We start from the raw sequence: 20197 nt of genomic DNA on the forward strand, positions 1-20197 counted from the left end.
CAGTACCTTGTTGGATCTATGCCACAAAAGATTAAGGCAGTTCTGAAGGCAAAAGGGAGTCCAACCCGGTAATAGTAGGTGTACCTAATAAAGTGGCGAGCCGGTGAGTGCATATTAGTAGGACATACTTGAATAATCAAAATTGAATCAGATATACAAATAGATATAAGGTATAGAAGAAAGAAAGATAGTAAGAAACATTTTTTTCTTTATTATAAGACTCTGGATATCTTTCTTCTGTGGAAGACAAAATTTATAGTAGAATATAGAATAAGAAGTCAAACGTCTAAATCTACAGCATGTCTTCTGAATATCATGAAAAAGCACTGCTTTAATGCATTTAAGGTGCTTTTTGTCCTTCCATATCTTCAATTACTTTCATTTCATGTACAAGAGCACCTCTGATCTTCATTTCGTTTAAAATAAGTTGAAGACAGAAATGACATAACATTCATTTTTGAGTGAACTACCCCTTTAAGACAGCTTTGAAGACACACACTACCTTGTAATAGAACTTTTGACTCAAAACCTTACAGTTCCTGACATATAAGCCCTATGTGACAACGTCCTGTCAGACTGCTAGCTAGTCTCGCCTATATAGCTTAAAACTGTCCATCACTTTGACAGACTGAAGTCACTGGGACTCCCTGTGAAGCAGAGAGACTGTGTGACTGTATATGCTTCTGTACATTGAACCATAACACTATATTATCTTGTCTAAGCCTAAAATGACTGGATTTTTTTTTCAGTATTAACACATTGTGGCTAATGTTCTCTGTGTACAGACCACCTCCTATTATCAGTGTTCAGTTCATTTACAGCAGATGCACACGTTGCCTTCTCATCCTGACAAGCAGCCAGACAGTTTTCTGTCTTCTGTGGGAATTCAATAATTAAACCATCTGTTTTATTGAAGGCTTCAGGTGTGCTGATGTTGATCAATCATAACACTACAGTTTGCTGAAAAGACTGGGTTGGACAAGCATGACTTTTCATGCTGGACCAAACTAATGTTTCCTGGTGATCAGCTAGCATGAACAGATGATGAAGCTGGTTAAGGTACTTAAAAAGTCTGATGGGAACATTGTAGAAGGCGGTTTACTCAAAATTAAAATGTGCCCTGTAATAAAATAGCAAAAACTCTGGAATCTGAAGGTGAGGAAAATACTTAGGTGTGACGGGTTACAAGGTTTTGTTCATTATTTTTGATAAATTTGGATTAAATCCCAAACAGATGAGTAAATATTTAGGTCACCAGTTAACTTTAACAAAAGAACCATTCATTGCTCTCCTAGGGTATTTAAAGAGAAGGACAAAATGTCTCGGGTAGCAAGTTGGTATCCAGACTGGCCCGTAGTGCAGAGCTCTCAAGCTCAACACTATGTATAATTTGGACTTCCAGCTATTCATTTCTGAATTGTCTTTTATTATTTGATCCTGTAATTGGCGTGTTACACTTTCATCTGGAAAATAAAGTGTTAAGTTTGTGGTGGATGGTGCTACCTTGATCTGTGTACATAATATGAAAACGAATTGCACGAGACTGCTTGGAGCCGTCAGCACTTTGGCTCGAGGACTCTTCGATTTCTGGTTATCACTGATTTAGCAAGTTGTATGGAAAAGTGAACTACACATTTAGTATGAGTGAGCAGGAGGCAACCAGACTAATTGGGTATTAGTTAACCCTTTATCCACTTACTAAATTCAAAATGTTGAGATCCTGTCCGTGAGAAACACTTAACCACCGGGGTGTGAAAACTCTGCCGCATTGGGTCCCTAATGAACATATAACTAAAGAGTATGGGAGCAGATATATTTCAAAAATTCTAAATTGATTCATGATCGACAAATGTGACCCATTCCTAGTGTTTAATTACAAAAAAGTAACAGTGATTTTTTTACAGTTACTGAGAAAAAAATGTGTAACTAAATTACAGTTACTTATGAAAATGTTAAAGATTACAAGTGGGGTTATTCTTTAAAAATCTGGGATATGTTAAATAATATTAATGTGTTGCTTTGCCTGTTTTTGATATGCATGATGCCTGTCCATTCCTAATTAGAAATACAGTCTAAATTTGATGGACACTTAAAATTGGAGTCAGATTGAATTTGGAGCTGAAAACAAATGTAAATAAATTCTAATAAAAAACAAAATTCATTTCAGAAGCGCTAAAAGGCTTACATGCATTTATCTTTTGACCATTCATCGAATTCTGTCATTGGGCTGATAGACTAGAATTTTACAACACAATTTAATTTATATTACCAAACATCAATTTTGTAAGTAAGTAAACAAACAAACAAATAATTTAATTAATAAAAATAAATAAATAAATAAAAATATTGAATTTAAAACAGTATTTATAATGATTTAACCTTCAATACTTCAGAAATAATTGGGTTGTTAATTGGGTGCTCTTTGTTAATGTTGAAAATTGTCTTTACAGTTTAATATTATTTTAAGGCAAGGCAAGTTTATTTATATTGCACATTACACACATAGTGAGAATTCAAAGTGCTTTACATAAACAAGAATAAAAGAGACAAGTATATAAGAAATAAAAAAAGACAAATAGCATAAAAACAGATTAAAATGTGTTAAAACAGGTTATAAAAGAATGAAAAAGAAGAGAAAAACATAATAGTGCAATCTGTCGGACACTGCATTCAGTGAAGGCACAGCTAAACAGATGGTTTTAAGTCTGTATTTAAACGTGCCTAAAGTTGGAGCACATCTGATCATTTCAAGAAGCTGATTCCAGCAGCGAGGGGCATAGTAGCTGAAGGCTGATTCACCCTGCTTTGACTGAACTCCTGGAATTTCTAGTTTATATGCTCCTGAAGATTTGAGTGACCTGTTAGGTTTTTATGCAGTAAGCACATCTGTAATGTATTGAGGTCATAGGTCATTTAATGATTTATAGGCAAGTATTAATACCTTAAAATCTATTCTGAATGTAACTGGGAGCCAGTGTAAAAACCTGAGGACAGGTGTGATGTGCTCTGATTTTCTGGTTCTGGTCAGAATCCTGGCAGCAGTATTCTAGATGAGCTGCAACTGTCTGACTGTCTTTTTGGGAAGGCCAGTGAGGAGTCTGTTACAGTAATCCACCCTGCTGCTGATAAAAGCATTAATTTTAGCAGAAATTATGATTTGGTACATTTTGATTGATTGATTGATTGATTGATTGATTGATTGATTGATTGATTGATTGATTGATTGATTGATTGATTGATTGATTGATTGATTGATTGATTGATTGATTGATTGATTGATGGGTCTTATGTTTCATAGGTGAATTTGTGGTAATAGAAAAAAATACAATGTGTAAAAATGAATTGTATTAAGTAAATATCATCTCCCATGGATATACTTAGTAATTTGCATTACTAGGAACTTAATTTGGACACATGTAAAGTTTCTCATTGTTAATGTAAAGTAGTAATGTTATCATTATTTCTCATTAGTTTATTCTTTCTTTGAACCCGTTATTTTATATTTTCAAATAGTTGTATATTGATTGGATTTTAACAAAACCATAAATCATAATGGGTGTATTGTAGGAATGCTCATATGCATTTGTTTATAAGGCAAAACATGTCTTTTTCACCAAGAAGGTCCATACTGACTCCAAAGGCAGATACTAATAAGATCAGGGACTGGTGACGGTTTTACGATGTGGTCACATGTTGATTGGTCAGTTTGCATGTTTCAGAATTTGGGATTTGGTCACAAGGTCAAGAAAGATACAAAATAGATGTTAAACTTTGCTCTGGAGTCTATCTTCCCTGACTCTACTGCTATCAGGCTCTCTTCGGGGCCCACTCTCTTTGTCTCTCCCTCCCCCTGTCTCTCCCTCTCTCTCAGGTAACTTTATTTTACATTTAAGCTGGGTACAATTATTATCATATGTTTTTTTATCATTACATTTTTAATCATTTTAAACAGTTATTTGTAACTAATTTGGTTGTAACCATAGATAATTATTGTCATTTAATAATTTAATTTTCAAGTATTTGTGAATTACTTTTGATTTAACATCAACACTTAATTGCTCCATATTGCAATACAATCACATAACAGCAATGCTCTCCCACATTTTTAGCAATTATAACTGTCCTTATTTCCGTTTGTGGTATAAGATTGCAGAAGGATTGTTTGACTAGGAATGTACAGTTTTTCACCATCGTACTGATAACATTTTAGTTATTCGGCAAAACTACAGTTTGAACAGCTGTAGTTAAAAACCCATTCCTTACAGTATCTCTTATTTTTATTTATTTATTTTTTTAAGTTCCCAGGTTCTGCAGGTTGCAATGTCCCGAATTTTGCTTGCCAATCTTAAGCCAATTATAATGGTTTATTTTGGTTGCATTTGGAATTTCCCCCAACCAATCACAGAGCCCGGGGGAGCAGAGTGAGTGCTCTGACTTCATAAAGGACTTCTTAAACAAAGTATGCCAAACATTTTACTCCCTATATTATTGCTGTAGTATGCCCTGTGCACTTGTGTGTTCTTAGCAGTTCCCCTGAAGATTAGCATTGAATAGTCCTTTCATAAATTGTGGTAGAATAAGACACAGGACCTTCTGGCCAACAGACAAGCAGCCTGGGCCACAAATTGCTGACACTGTTCCATAACACTGGCATTTAATCTGCCAGCATGACGCCAAGCACCAGATCCATCCCTCCGACACAAGATGTCCATTAGCTTCCTGTGCCCTTAAGGTAAAATGACAGCGGTCGAGAAAAGCTAATGCAAGGTGCCAAAGTCAAGGTAATTTATGTGTGTTACTCACTTATCCTTTAAGCTTGAGAGCTTTCAGCCCAATAACATTTCCCCAAACTAAAATCACAAGCCAGGGAAGATGCAGTAGAGAGTTTAGGTAACATACTGTATTCACTGGACTGGTTATAAACAAACATTGTGAGACACCACTCACAAAAAGTCTTTTGAAACTACTTGATACTGGAGAAATGAAAGAACATGCATTTGTTGATTAAATATTACATCACAAATTATATTTGACCATCTTCTTGCAGTCAGACTTCTTGGAGACATTAGCTATGATCATCCTATAAATATATACACAAGTAGTTTATTTCAAAATTAAAACAATTGAATGTTTACTAAATGTCATTCTGAGTCTTTTGTTTGCTAGATGTTTATTTATTTATTTTTTTTGCATACAGTGAATGCATAAATGCAAATATAGGTGTGTCACAAAGAACTAAAAAAGGCTCGTCATGTAACAATTAATAGAAGACTGACAGAATAAATGGCATTTGATGTTTTTCACAGTAAACATGATTTAAATGTAACTCTGACTTAATCCAGAAAATCTCCCTTCTTCCTTGTTCATTCACTGTAAAAAAAATTTTTTTAAAGAATTGTTAAAACTGACAATGAAATATTAATTAATAAAAATTACTTTCCAATATTTAGCCCAAAAATCCACTGTATTAATTTTAGCTGATGGTCTGAAGTTAAAATTAAAAAGATAAATCAGCAAACCTTTGGCCAGCAAACCTTAAAGCAAAATAACACAAGTACACATGCACATGAGATACATTGGTTGGCGCATATACCTGGCGCATATTCAGATTCCAGCACAGGAACGGCCAAGATCCAACGAAACGTCATATTCCGACGGATTTTTTCCTTCATCAAAGTTATGGTGAGTACTGAATCCTGTACGAGTCATGTTTAAGCAAGTGCAAGTCCCATTATCATTGACATAAAAACCAGCAGCAAGGGCATTACATTAGCCTACCACCTCCGAAGTAATATTGGACACAATGTTAATTATATGGCAGAAAAAATTCAGAAAAACTGAATTCACACCTGTAATAGTGATGACTAACCTATGGTTTTAACCATACTAATCGCTCTGGGTACTTTAAGTTGCTATTTATGTTTTATTAAATTATTACTTTGTCAGAAGAAACATGTATCTGCTATAACATGTTTTTCTTTGTTGTTGTTTTGTTTTCTTTCAGTGTAACCATAACATGAAGCCACCTTTGCTGGGCGAGGTCCAAATAAACCGCAATGAATTTTACAGTAAGTCCCTTTTTAACAATTCTCAGTTAGACGAACCTTTTTCTCATACAGTGTTGCTGAGTCTTTTTATCTGTTAAGTGACATTACAACATGTTTCCTTTGTCTTGATTTGCCGTGTTTTGATCCTCGCCTTGTTTATCTGTGTATTCCTGTCTGCTGCCTGCTTTCTGACCATCTGCCTGTATATTTTACTACAACTTTAGATTGCCCGTATACATTTGTTTGCCCCTGTGTTGACCATTGCTTACCTGACCTCGCTAATAAACCTGCATTTGGATCTGCACTCCTGTTATCAGTTTCACATCCCCAGTTACAGCTGCTATGAGCCATGACTTGGTGTAATGCTGACTGTTAAGTCTTATAGACTCTAGTCTTATACGTATACTATAAAACAATATAGTATATAAAACACACGTCTGCCTTATATATTTTCAGCTTGAAAATATTAAACATTGATTTTTAGTGGTTCTTAAAAGAACAGTTCACCCAAACAATTAAATGTACTCACTATTTCCTTAGCCTTATGTAGTTTCAAACCTTTGTGATTTTTTTTTTTTTTTTTTACACAAAAGAAGAGATTTTGAAGAAGGCTGAAAACATGTAACTGATAGATCTCAAAAAGTGTACACAGCGGCCTTGCAAAAACTGTTCGGGCAGAGGAGATGGTGCTCGGCAACTTATAGTTGGAGGCTTTTGGATTATTGTATCTACTCAACGTTCCTGTTTTAGAGGGTTTAATATTAATTGTAAAATTTGACATATTTTTGCACATTTCTGTCAAGCACCCATCCATCTCACTTTTGGCACATTTCATCATGCTCTCTCTCTCTCTCTCTCTCTCTCTCTCTCTCTCTCTCTCTCTCTCTATCTATCTATCTATCTATCTATCTATTTATCTATCTATCTATCAATCATCTCCTGATTTCACAGGAATGCATTGACATTCATTTGAGATGCTGAAAAACTCCAGGAATTCTGCCATTACTCTTTTGTAATTACTGAAAGCGGGCATTGTGACAAGCTAGCATGGCTGCCTTAGAGGCACTATTATAGATGTGGTCACTAATTAAACATAAAAACGTTGACAATGTGCTGCCGTTAGACCCATTAGTGGGTACCAGAGGGCCTCTTTCTCTCGAAAACTGATTAATTAAAACCCAAAACTCCAGATAATTGGCATCAGAGTTGATGCAGTTAACACCTTTGTCTAACGGCTGCTAAGGCAATTCATCCAACCAAGTTCATTTAAAACACATCATATATTTTGTCGTGACCAGAAAGCATCACGGCTGCACACATAATTGTAAACCGGCGAAACAAAATCCTGTTTGCTGTTGACTTGTGTATAGAGTATGCTGCGGTTTAATATTTTATTTCCAGTAGATGCGCTTGTGAAATATCTTTTACAGGGAGTGCTGAGAGTTTGAAGTGAGGACCTAATTGATTCTGTAGCTTTGAGAGGAAACATTTTTTGGTAGAATGGTTTCTCAAGTGAACGTATGCCTTCAATCGGTGCAGGTAGGCCTCTCCAAACTCTAACTGTGGCAAAGTGGCGAATCCCGCAAGGATGAAACAAATTCACTGCAGTCCTTATACAGCCACTGAGCAATTCCATTACAGGCTTATCAGAGAGGTGCTGCACTCGAATCCCCAAATCTCTGGTGAGGAAAATAGAGAGGAAAGTTGCAGCTGTTATGTTTACAACAGACTTTATTTGATCAGCTGTTTAAGTGTCAAACGATAAATAAAAGAAATTGCACTTCTGGTGCATCTTCCCTGCAGGCACAGGACGTCAACATGACATCATATTGACCTTGTAGCCCAATGTCATGGGGACGTTGAATATTGTTTGTCAATGTCCAACGTCCAACCTAAAATCAACCTAAAGTCAACCAAATATCAATGTCTAACAATGTTAAACCTTGACGTTGTGTGGATGTTACCACTATGATCATTGGATTTTGGTCACTTACCAACACAACCTAAAATCAACCAAATATCAACGTAATTTGACCTCATTATTAATTTTGGTCACCTGATGTCATGATCTAAATCTAACCTAATATTAACGTCTTATAATGTTGTGTGCCTGCTGGGTTTGGTGTTGTCCACACTAACACAAGTTTGTTTTTGACACACGCTGTTCGTGCTCATGAAAACACAGTATCAGCTGAAAACAAAAATTCCTGAAAATTCCCAAAAGAGGGCAATTCCCATATGCTCAATGCAGTGATGTCACTGTGAGGGGTAGAGTTAGGGATGGGGTTAGGTGTGCACATTAAAAGCATTGCATGCAGCTCAGCTTGAAACTGGACCCGGTCTGCATCCAGACCCCTCTCAAAATTCCGACTAGGTTGAATGTTTTCAGAAACACCGGTTAGAGTGTGGTCATGTGGCCATTAAAACCTAGTTCATGATGCAATGGCTTCATTCATGCTGGGTTCACGCTGACGTGACAAAGGTAAAATCTACATCATTCAGACCTCGCAACAGTAATTTTGTGTATTTGCATTGATTTTCTTTTTTATTAATAACTTTGCAGCTGGTGTGAACCCAGTATAAACGACTTTTATCACTTCCTGTTGGTTTGGTATGCACTTAACAGTGCATCACAGTGAATGGTTGCATTTTTTTAATATAAATAAAGTTAAATTAAGTTAAATATTTTTTTAAATTATATAAATATAATATTAAAAAATACCCTTGCATATGTGAACATGGCCTTATACAGAGACAATGAAAAACTGAATCTAATTTAGCCTTCCACATACTTTTTAAGTGATAGATTTTCAGAAATTAGAGCCATCATTTGTGAGCATTCTCAGCTTTATCAATGTGTGTTGCTTTAGACAGCCTTGGAATTGCAAAGGCTATATTTACTCTTTGCTGGCAGACTGTCCTTGAAGGACTATAGTGGTCGTGCTCAGAATTAAAAGGTTTCCTTTGAGAGAATGAAGAAGACATGGTGAAAAAGTAGATTTATTTATGTATTTGTATTTCCCTTATTCTTTAGGTACAGACAACACTAGGCCAGTTAACAGAAGAAACCTGGACAACATGTACTACATATTCAGTGTTGCCTGAACAATCCCAAGGATGCTTAATCCCCCTTTTTTTCTTCACCCATGAGTGTTTTTTAAGCACCATTTATTAAATATTTAGAAACCACCATTCCAAATGTAACCAATAATTCCACTCTTATTATGATTCTAAATGAATTTAAGCAGCAAATCCACCCTTGGGCGCTTTGAGCTCATTGCAGGCTTGGGTCGGGAGGTCAAAGAAACACACTCAGAAATCTAATTTCAGTTTGTGTCTTCTAGCACACTACACATAAAGTAGCAGTGGGGAGTCAATTCACAACAGTGAAGAACAGAGAAAACAAAGATGAAGTATGTGGCTATGAATTCATTTATTATATGTAATAGTGTATTGGTAGAAAATTATGTTCGCATACATTAGAGATAAAAGTAACATATTAGTATATAGTAACATGTTAATATATATATATATATATATATATATATATATATATATATATATATATATATATATATATATATATATATATATATATATATATATATATATATATATATGTATGTATGTATATGTATTTATTTATTTATATTACTTCTTTTAAAATGGGTGTTTCCCAGTACTGGTTTGCAGCTGGAAGGGCATCTATTGTGTAAAACATATGCTGGATAACTTGGCGGTTCATTCCACGGCGGGGACCCCTTATCCCTGTGTGTGTGCCTATATCAGTATATTTATGTGAATTTACCATTATATCATATTTGTGTGCTTGCAGTGGAAAACTCCTGAGGTAAACTAGTTACAGCATATATATGAACTGTAAGCAGTGATGGAGAGAGAAGTGCTAGCTGCTGGCATTTTAGTGCTGTTCTTTCTCATATATATATATCTCCAGTGACTTCTGGGACTGCAAACATACAACTCATCATCAGTATCAAGAATGTATCCGGGTACTTTCACATAGTCTCGGTACATGGGCTCTTGAGCATTGGAATTGAACTTTGGCAGTTGTTGATGATGACGTTGCATGAGAGGATGCAAGATCGCTTAAGAACAGATTTTGAAAAACAGCCATCCTCTTCCTCCTCAGCGTCTGCTCATTATCTCTTTGACGAGTACACCACACCATCAGTGTGATCAGTCTAGGCTGTTCTCTGGAGCATTTGATTACACTTGTGTGATTAGAATGTTCAGTGCGCTGCGTGTTCAGCTGCTAAATTCAGATCTGCTTCCCTGCGATGGCTGTCGCTTGTTTTGTTTAATCCTTGCAGACAGGTTTTAAATTCTTAAATATTTGCACTTTGACCTCTGCCTTAAACACCCTGAACTGTATTTTAACGATCTAAGTGCAAAGTCTAATGCGCATGGCGCAAAATCATTAAGAACATGTCAGAATGCACTTTTGCTATTTTAAGGACTGAAAAAGACTTTGCGCCCTGGCACATGGTCTAATGGGGTAGTGCTTATTCTTTTAACAAGTTATGATTGTGTTTTGAGCATAACGTGCATTAAACCAATCAGAGTCTCATCTCCTATTCATTTTAAGAGTCAGTTGCGTCACACCATGGCACATTTGCTATTTACTGTACATGGCGGACTTTGTAAGTGGAAAAACTGAACGCCTCACTAGCAAGAAAACAGACCATGTGCAGTGTGAAGATAAAGATAATAAGCCTCCTCCATTCTGCCTCTTTTCTTACTCTTTACTTTACTCCTTTACTTTTGTGGATAAAGAAACAGTGTTGCACCTACTCCGCTGAAGACATCAATTAGCCTATATATTTAATTCTGTTTAATAAGCAAGGATTTGTTTCAAAACTATTTTTTAATTCAGTTCTAATTTCCAGCTAACTAATAAATGAACAATAATAACAAAGTGTTGTCAAAAAACTGAGTTATATCCAAACACACTTCCTATTCTTATGCCCCATATGGTGATGCATATGTCTTCAAAACTTGACAGGTGGACACATCTAAACTTGTTTTTATTAAAACAAATATAAACATGCATATAAAACATTTCAATCATTCAAACATTCATTTTACGTTTCATAAATTCACACTAGTACTAGAAAAACAAACCATTCGTAGTTTGTAAATGGTTTCATTGCAAACATACCATGACAACTTGTTTTATTCGCATCCACATGCACATTGTGAACATAATAATAGTTATTTGGGATTTTTAATTATCACAGAGATTCAGGATCTTGGTTTAACAACTCATCCAAAGGAATAAATTGAGCACTTAGCATCAAAGTATAAAGGTAGCACTATAAAATGAGTTTAAAAGTAATACATGCATTTGTCCTATACTTAAACAAGATATACAGTAGTCTACTTATGAAATCTCCCATAATTTTCTCATAATTTTAATACATTCATAAAACTTGATCAATTTGACTATAAGATAATGCTTTTAGGAGCCATTTGAAATAATTAATAATTTCAGTTAATTTGATTGTGTGTGGCACTGCTTTTAATTTATCTAATATCTAATTTTTGACTAGAATAAAAGCAGTTTTGTTTATTATTAATAATAATAATAATAATAATAATAATAAGAGGAAGAATATTAGCTCCCTTAAGCAATACCTTTTATGTTATACCAATACCTACCTATTTTTTTTTTTTTTCCGATTGTCTACATAACTGTCTAATTACCCTATATATATTATCTAGTATCCATAGTTTGGACTGTTGAGGAAAGCACCCAGAGGAAACCGATGCGGACACAGGGAGAACATGCAAACTCCATACAGAAATGCCAATTGGCCCAGCCGGGTCTCGAACCAGCGACCTATTCCAAGCTCAAATAACTGAAGAAATAAAACATGTCATCCAATTTCAAGTTTTCTTTCTTTCTTTCTTTCTTTCTTTCTTTCTTTCTTTCTTTCTTTCTTTCTTTCTTTCTTTCTTTCTTTCTTTCTTTCTTTTGTGGGTGGTGAATATGTGACAAAAGCAGTGGTAAACTCTTCAGTCAACATAACGTAGCTTACATTTTCTCTGTTTTGAGCGCATGTATTAAACACTTATGGAACACTTGACGAAGCAAGCAAGCAAGCAAAAAATAAACAAACAAACATATAAACAAATAAACAAATGAACAAACCAATGAATGAACAAATCAATGAGTCAATCAATGCTCGGAATACATATTTAAATCACTGTACCAAACACAGAAGCATGAGGCAGTGCATAAAGGAAGCCTCTTTGCAATCAAAACTAATGGCCTCCCTGACTGCTACTCATCCTGCAGAATCTCATATTGGCCACACGTGAGACAAATCTTAATCTCCTCTGACATCTATGAAAGGGAAAGAAGGAAGTTGTTTCTGTCGGCTCCAGTGAAACAGGCTGTAGATTCTAACATAGTGGAACAGCAGAGCTAATGATCTGACAGCGGCACACAAGGACTGCTCAGGCCAAACACAATTTTTACTATATAATCAAACGTAGCAAATATTTATAAACAAAATACTAATAATGTGTTTTCTGCTTTAGTACAGAATTAAATTCTTTCTTTTTTTTCGTTCTTTCTTTCTTTCTTTAAAAAAAAAGAATTTTTTGTATTCAGAATGTACATGGGGAAAGATAATTAAACAATAAAAAGGTTATTGATAAAAATGTCCAACATAAGATTATGCATTTTAATGACAATAGATCAATGAATAATTGAATGAATACTTAAATAAACAAATAAACGAATGGATCAGTCAATCAATCAATCAGTCTCATGTCTAAATGCTGTGTGTGACTAAATATGTTTAGGGGGAATCAAACCCATACATTTGTCTTGGTTCACCCCATGCTCTACTCTTTGAAATACAGGAAAAGTTAAGTACCTGATTTATTTTGTGTGTGTGTTTGCACTGAAGGACCTGAGTGTCAGGAACCAACAATTTTGGGGAATGTAATTAAAGGTGCAGTATGTAAGATTTTGACACCCAGTGGCTGAACTAGGTATTGCATTGCTGTATCAAAACAAACGCAAGTGCAGGTTGCCAGGTCAAGGATACACAGTGAGACTATAGAGCCTAAAAGCTGATTTAAACCTTGTTCTAAATAAAAGCAATGACACACTATAGAAGGAATATTTTCATATTAAAACGAGTTTTTGTTCTAACCAATACCTCAAATTGATATATTAGAAATGACCTCTATTTATCACAGGTAAACGACAGGATAAACTGCTCACCTCAGGTACACCTCGTGTGCTTTATTCATTGATTAATGCTAACAATGTGATGTGAGTCTGAATGACATTTTACATGACATTTATTGTCATACTACTAAAAGGAGCTGTAGATAGATTACCTCAGATCTTGAAAATAAAATAAACCATTTGAAATTGAACTTTAGAACTGTGACTCAGTGATTCAGCATATACATTTAATAAAGTTAAAGATGTTTAATATGTATTAATTTGATTATAAACCTTACCATTTCATGAGTGTGTGCACTATTCTGTGCTTCTGAATGTCCATCATGTTTCATCTGGTGCAAAGAGCCAAATTGCTTACCACCTCAAATATTATCATGTAGCGTGTTGTTAGGACACGCGGTTACAATGTAACCTGCTCACCTAAAGTTTACGCTCATAATATTTATTTGTTAATTAATAACCTGAATAACTGAATAACTCTGAATATGTGTCTCATTTTGGAGGCTGATACTGTCCACCGGAGGTCATATTTCGGTCACGAACGCATGCTTTGAGAGCCTTCCTGACTGAATGAATGAAACATGCGGTTTTCCAACAAGGCAACCCGAGGTGCTAAAATATAATTGGGTAAGCTAGCTTTGGCCAGGTTTAAAAAAAAGGAAAATTATTTCACTCACTTCATGTCATTCCAATCCATTGTGCACTAAAATAAGAACCTTTTGTTTGTCAATGTCTTCATTTTGACAATGTTTTATTCTTATTGTTATGCTTGACTTTGAACTTTGGACCCTTGCTGTCTATGGTCAGAGAGCTCTCAGATTGTATATGCCTCAGGTGTTCTGAATATTCACTGTGTACACTTATTGGGCAAATCCATGCCCTTCAAAAAAAAAAAAAAAAAAAGATGGCATTTTGAAGTGTTACAAGACACGACAAACAAAGAACTAATGTTTAGTAGCAATTACCTGTCACCTTAATCTGAAGCATTGTGTTCTTTTTTTTTTGATCGTCTCTGTGATATGTAGCACTGTAAGTTGCCATGTGTGATACAGTCCTGCTTTTCAGTCCTGTAAATACATGTTCCATCTCAATTTTCACATAAAAACTCAGCTTTGATCCCAGCACCCTCCATCCTCCATTTGTTGATTTTGTTGAATCGTTTGATGTCATTGTCAGCTTGCTTACGTCACTTCAGAGTTTTTTTGTAGTGCTATGAATACAACCAGGAAAATGGCCTGTGAGAAAATGAAGTTAAGAGGGGGAAAAAATTAAGAGGGGGACTGGGCCTGGTGGCTATTTCCTATGACCGAGTTTTAGGTGCATAAGCCCCTAAAATATCTACCTTATTCCTCTCTGTGACTGGAGAGGTGAAAATTGTAAATGCAAAGTATTTTTATGGGCTGCCATATGTCTGCCTGTTCAAGTGAACTGGATTTAAATAAATTGGATTTAGTTGGCCAGTATGATTCAGATCTTCTTTACTGGCCAGATGTAGCAGTAAGACTCAGATTCATGTTGTTGGCCTCAAGTCAGCAGGATGCATCTGTCTGTGGCAAGAGGACTACTGCTTTGGCAGTAACAAGGCGAGAGCAAGTAACATCCTTCATTTGCAAATTAATTAAGGAAGATTTTTACTTACTGCCCTCTCTCTCAGTGTCTGTCATGGATAGACATAGTTAATGGCAAGTGTGGTGCACAAATACAAAAGTAAGTATGCACGTAAGTAAGTAGTGTAAAAATGTTACACGCCTTTTATCAAATTCATTTAACTTTGGAAGATCAAGTTATTGTGTGTGGAGTGGAATTCCTCCACTTATTCAATATTTCCATATGTCTGAAATATTCTGAAGCAATGATATAGTTTTTTTACTGTCATTATAAGTAGCATGATATTCCCAACTCAAAAAAAAAAAAAAACAAGTAAGAAAACATTGTAAATAACTGGAAATCTGGCGAACAGAATATTAAAACCTTTGGGAACAACTGTGGTCGAAACCAAAGTTCACAAGACTGTGTTCTCTGGAATCCTCTCAAGTGGTGGACTTCTACATTACGATTGCGTGCTGTGGAATCGCATCATAGCTTATTACCATAAAGTTGACTTGATTTCAACTCTCCTCAACACTCACACTGGCGAAGATGCACCGTGCCGCTTCTCACAGCTTATCGATGCCAGCTCTCATTGAAAATCAATGACTTCTGGCTACTTTGATGCTCTCGCTGCCTTCGATGTAAATGCACAGTTAGGGTGAGAGGGAGCAAATGTATCTCTAGCACTTTTGTAACCATATTGCTGATTTCTTTTAGCTTTACCATGTGCAAACCTCCCTCTGACTTTGCAGAATTCCAAGTCATGCATAAATTGAAGTTAACGATTCATTCTTAAAAGAAAAGAATGAATGAAAGCCAGAAGTAGCAGCACATTGCACAATCCAATGTGATTAGACCCATAGTCTTGACACACTAGCAATTTTCATCACCTTTAGTTAGGATCTAGGTCGCAAGCAGATTGGAGTCGTTGCTGTATTAGTTTACAGCAGCAATGCATAAAGCAATCCATCACTTTTGTCACTAGACGGATTAGTGAGTGTGCTAAGGTCTTCTGCTGGATAAGTTTCCTTCCCAAGAGGTCAAAATTTACTGTAATCATCTGGACCAGATAAGTGCTGAGTTCAGACTAATGACTGTCCACCAAAATGTTCTCACTCCTTAAATGTAAAACTGTGCTAATTCCCCAAATAGTGACTAGAGTTGCCACCATCAATGTGGGAATTGCCATTCCCAACATTTAAAAGACATTTTGGGAGTGAAGAAACCAAGTAATGAAGTGTTTCAGGCGTAATTTTGTCCCATTTATCCTGGAAACAAATCTTAAGGTGGGCAACAGTACGAGGTCTTCACTGAAGTGCAAAATGCGCCACACATTCTCTATTAGAGATTTTTTCAACACATTTCTAAACATAATAGTTTTATTTACTCATTTCTAATTACTAATCTATTTAATCTTTGCCGTGATAACAGTAAATAATATTTTACTAGATATTTTTCAAGACACTTCAATACAGCTTAAAGTGGCATTTAAAGGCTTAACTAGGTTAATTAGGTAGGCGGGTTAGGGTACTTAGGCAAGTCATTGTATAACGATGGTTTGTTCTCTAGACTATTGAAAAAAAATTAGCATAAAGGGGCTAATAATTTTTACCTTAAAATAGTGTTTAAAAATTTTAAACTGCTTTCATTCTAGCCTTTTATTCTAGACTTTCTACAGAACAAAAAATATTATCAGACATACTGTGAAAATGTCCTTGCTCTATATATTAAAATATTAAATATTAAAATATTTAAACTAAATATTAAAAAAATAAATAAAAAAAAAAAAAGGGGGGGGGGGGTAATAATTCTGACTTCAAAAGTTCCTGAAGTCTTTCATTCATTCATTCATTCATTCATTCAGCACGTGTCACCCAGCGTAGGAGTCAAATGGACCTTCCTTTGCTCTCTCATGTCACCACCCAGTGGTTGGGTTACTGAGTTAGGTTACATGCTTATTCATTCTCTGTCAGACAAAGCACTTCAAAGCGCAGATCAATTGATGCATACCACTGATAAATAGTATATAGGCCTACTATTAATTATATATATATATATATATATATATATATATATATATATATATATATATATATATATATATATATATATATATATATATAAATATTGAGATATTGAGCCATAAGTTTTTGCGTTCCATAGCAGACAATATGTGTGTAACATTTCTTTTCAAAAAGTCTTAAAATGTAAACAGTTGTAATTTAATAAGAATATGTCAATAATTAAATTTTGACAAAAATGTCAGATAGAATCTTATAATTCTAAGGTGAAAAAAAAAAAAAAAAAAAAAAAAAAAAAAAAAATATATATATATATATATATATATATATATATATATATATATATATATATATATATATTACACCTAACATTATGTTATGAAGACATGAAAAGGCATGATTTGTTTTTCATAGGTAAACATAGGTAAACATTTATGTAATGTCCAACAAAAAATATGCCTTGAAAGCCAAATGTTTCATGATTTACTATACAAACATAAGATTAAGTTTTATTGGTTGCAACCTAATAGATTCAACATTATAGAATGCATGTTGTTGTTGTTTTTTAGTTTGTTTGTTTTTTTCAGCAGTGTGAGTAACACTCTATATTCACTTAAGTAAACAAAACATCCTTGCGGCCAAGATGATTCATTTTTATTGTTGACTACTACACAGAAAGCAATATGTTCATAAAATGTTATTTTATCTAAAACCACCCAAGAGGAATCTGATAATCAGTCTTTGTATATGCAAAATTTAATGTTTACAATAAAAAAAAAAACATTTGACTAATTGAAGAGAAGCAGCATTTAGCATGCATTACTTCAAGAAAAGGTCAATAGAATACGTCACCATTTCCAATTATTTCAGTGATAGTTGTTAGACTGGCACTATCAATGCCATGTTTGCTCATAGTCCGGAAATGTAAACTAATACATTTGGATATCTACATTACACAACCAGCTCCTGCTAGTAAACTTGCTTGTTAACAAGGATCCTGTGAAAGTCACAACAAACATTGAGTTCAAAGATTTATAATTGTGTTTTTGTTCAGGCAATATACCATTTTTCTTTATTAGTTGTAATTAGTATTATATATATATATACAGTATATATATAAATTAACCAATATATGTTATATATTATATAACATTAACCAATATTGGGAGCAATGTAGAAAATTTGAAAATATTTTTTATTGGTGAAATATTTTACTTAATTTACCCAATGCACTGAACATTATCTACATTATTTTAAAAACAGCCAATAACACCTGTGCTTATAGTCTCATTGTTAGTGCACCAACATATAGCACCAATGCGCTTCAGGTGTCCTGAATTCGAATCCTGCCCTTTACTGATCTGACCCCCTCTCTGTCAATTTAATTTCCTGTCTAGATTGGAAAAACACCAAAGTAACGCAACAGAAGTCAATTTTTAAAACTTTAGATATTCTGGGATAGTTAGTTACACAAAATTCAGCTATAAAAATGAGCAACATATTATGAGTATCTGCGTCAGTGTTGGATATAATTAGGGTTATTGGGCATCTGAGCCCCAGAGCAATTAACGAAGTTATATGCTCTGATGAGTCATCTTTCTGTCCATTACCTGTGTCCAAATGGGTTTACTTTTATTTTACAGAAAACTAAGCTTCAATCCACATACCAATTGTAAAACATGTGGGGCATCTGTAATGGAGTGGGCAGCTCTCCTGTAGGAGTCATCAGGTGTGATGTTTGCTCTAATGGCCTAGGAATATTAGATTTTTTCAGAAACAAACAGAAAATACTTCAATATTTCTGGAAATAAAATCCCTCCATACACAGAGCTAAATCTAAAAGTTGTTCCATGAACAGCAGGATGAAGGCTTCCGTGGCAATAACATTACAGTTGCTCCTTTATTGGTATTTTTTCTTCCAAAATCTGACAAGTTCCATCTTAAAGTAGAACACTTTCTTACTTTTAGTCTTGGAACACATCTATATGCTAATGCAAAACAAAAACATAAAATTGGAGAAAAAAATAAAATTGTACAGAGATTATTTTCTGGGATAAAAGACGGAAAACTAAAACTGGTAGTTATTTAAAACAAAAGCACTAGTCAATCACTATTCCTCATGGAAACTGGCAAAAATATAATAACATAAACAATAAAAAAGAAAACAAGTGTAATACTAGCACAGTATTCCTTCACAATTTTCAAAAATGATCAAAAGGTCCAAATCCTCTTTAAATGCCTTCTATATTGCATATTATTAGTTTTTACATTTTTTTGTCCCTGTACTTTATATACACATATTATGTGTATGATTTTAAATGGCCGTCTTGCATAATTATCACCGCTGTATTTACAATAATTGTCAAAAACAAGTGTTTAGTGATCACTCATCTGCTGTGATATTAAAGACGCATTTGCAATCAACACTGTTTACCAACTAAAGGCTGTTACTGCCTCTAAAAAAAGAAGGGAAAAGGGGGGAAAATGCTTTCTTGCTGATAATGGCGCAGGAAAAGGTCACTGCAAATTACAAACGGAGAAATTTATATCTATTCAACAAATAACTATCTTTTTTATTTGCCAATTCAGTGAAGCACCACACTGATGATTCTGTTCGTTACCATATGGACCACAAACAATGAACAAACTAATACTCAAATAGGCCATCAAAATAAAGTGTTACCTTTGTTTCTTCTACTATGGAAATCTGAAATCTTCAAAAATACCTTATTTTGTTTACAGTAGAAATTCATAAAGATTGGGAAACATTGAGTGTAAGTAAATAGTAAGTAAATTTGCCCTGCACTGGTCCTACTTTATTATAAAGCTCTGGATTGTGATCTGCATTTCATCTAATTTGTGGTCAAGTAGGCCACCTCCATGTGGCATGGCCAGCCTGCTATATGGCACTCTGACTCCAGTACCAACCTATGAAGCAACCAACTTTAGACAATCCAGACTTATGCAAAGGCATTACCGACCTTGATATCCTTGCTCGGGCTGTAACAAGTCTGGAGGCGGCAAACAGACCTGATTAATACTGCTTTCTCAAGTCTCCCTTAATAAATTCCCTCCATCATCATGAAAGGCTAGCCAAAGTATATCCAGCCATTTGCAAATCTCATTCATTTTATCTGTTCACAGCGAGGAGAAGCAAACAGCAAGCCAACTGGCCTCTTTTTTTTTCTATCCGGGGCAACAGTTGTACTTATGGCACCCCTCCACTAATACAACGCTAATGCCATTAGCCAGCCGGAAAAGGAGAACAAATGTGTGTTCTGCAGCAGGGGGAAGCAAAATTGATGAAAATGAAC

This window comes from Danio aesculapii, chromosome 14, assembly GCF_903798145.1.
Source record: "Danio aesculapii chromosome 14, fDanAes4.1, whole genome shotgun sequence".
Lineage (NCBI taxonomy): Eukaryota > Metazoa > Chordata > Actinopteri > Cypriniformes > Danionidae > Danio > Danio aesculapii.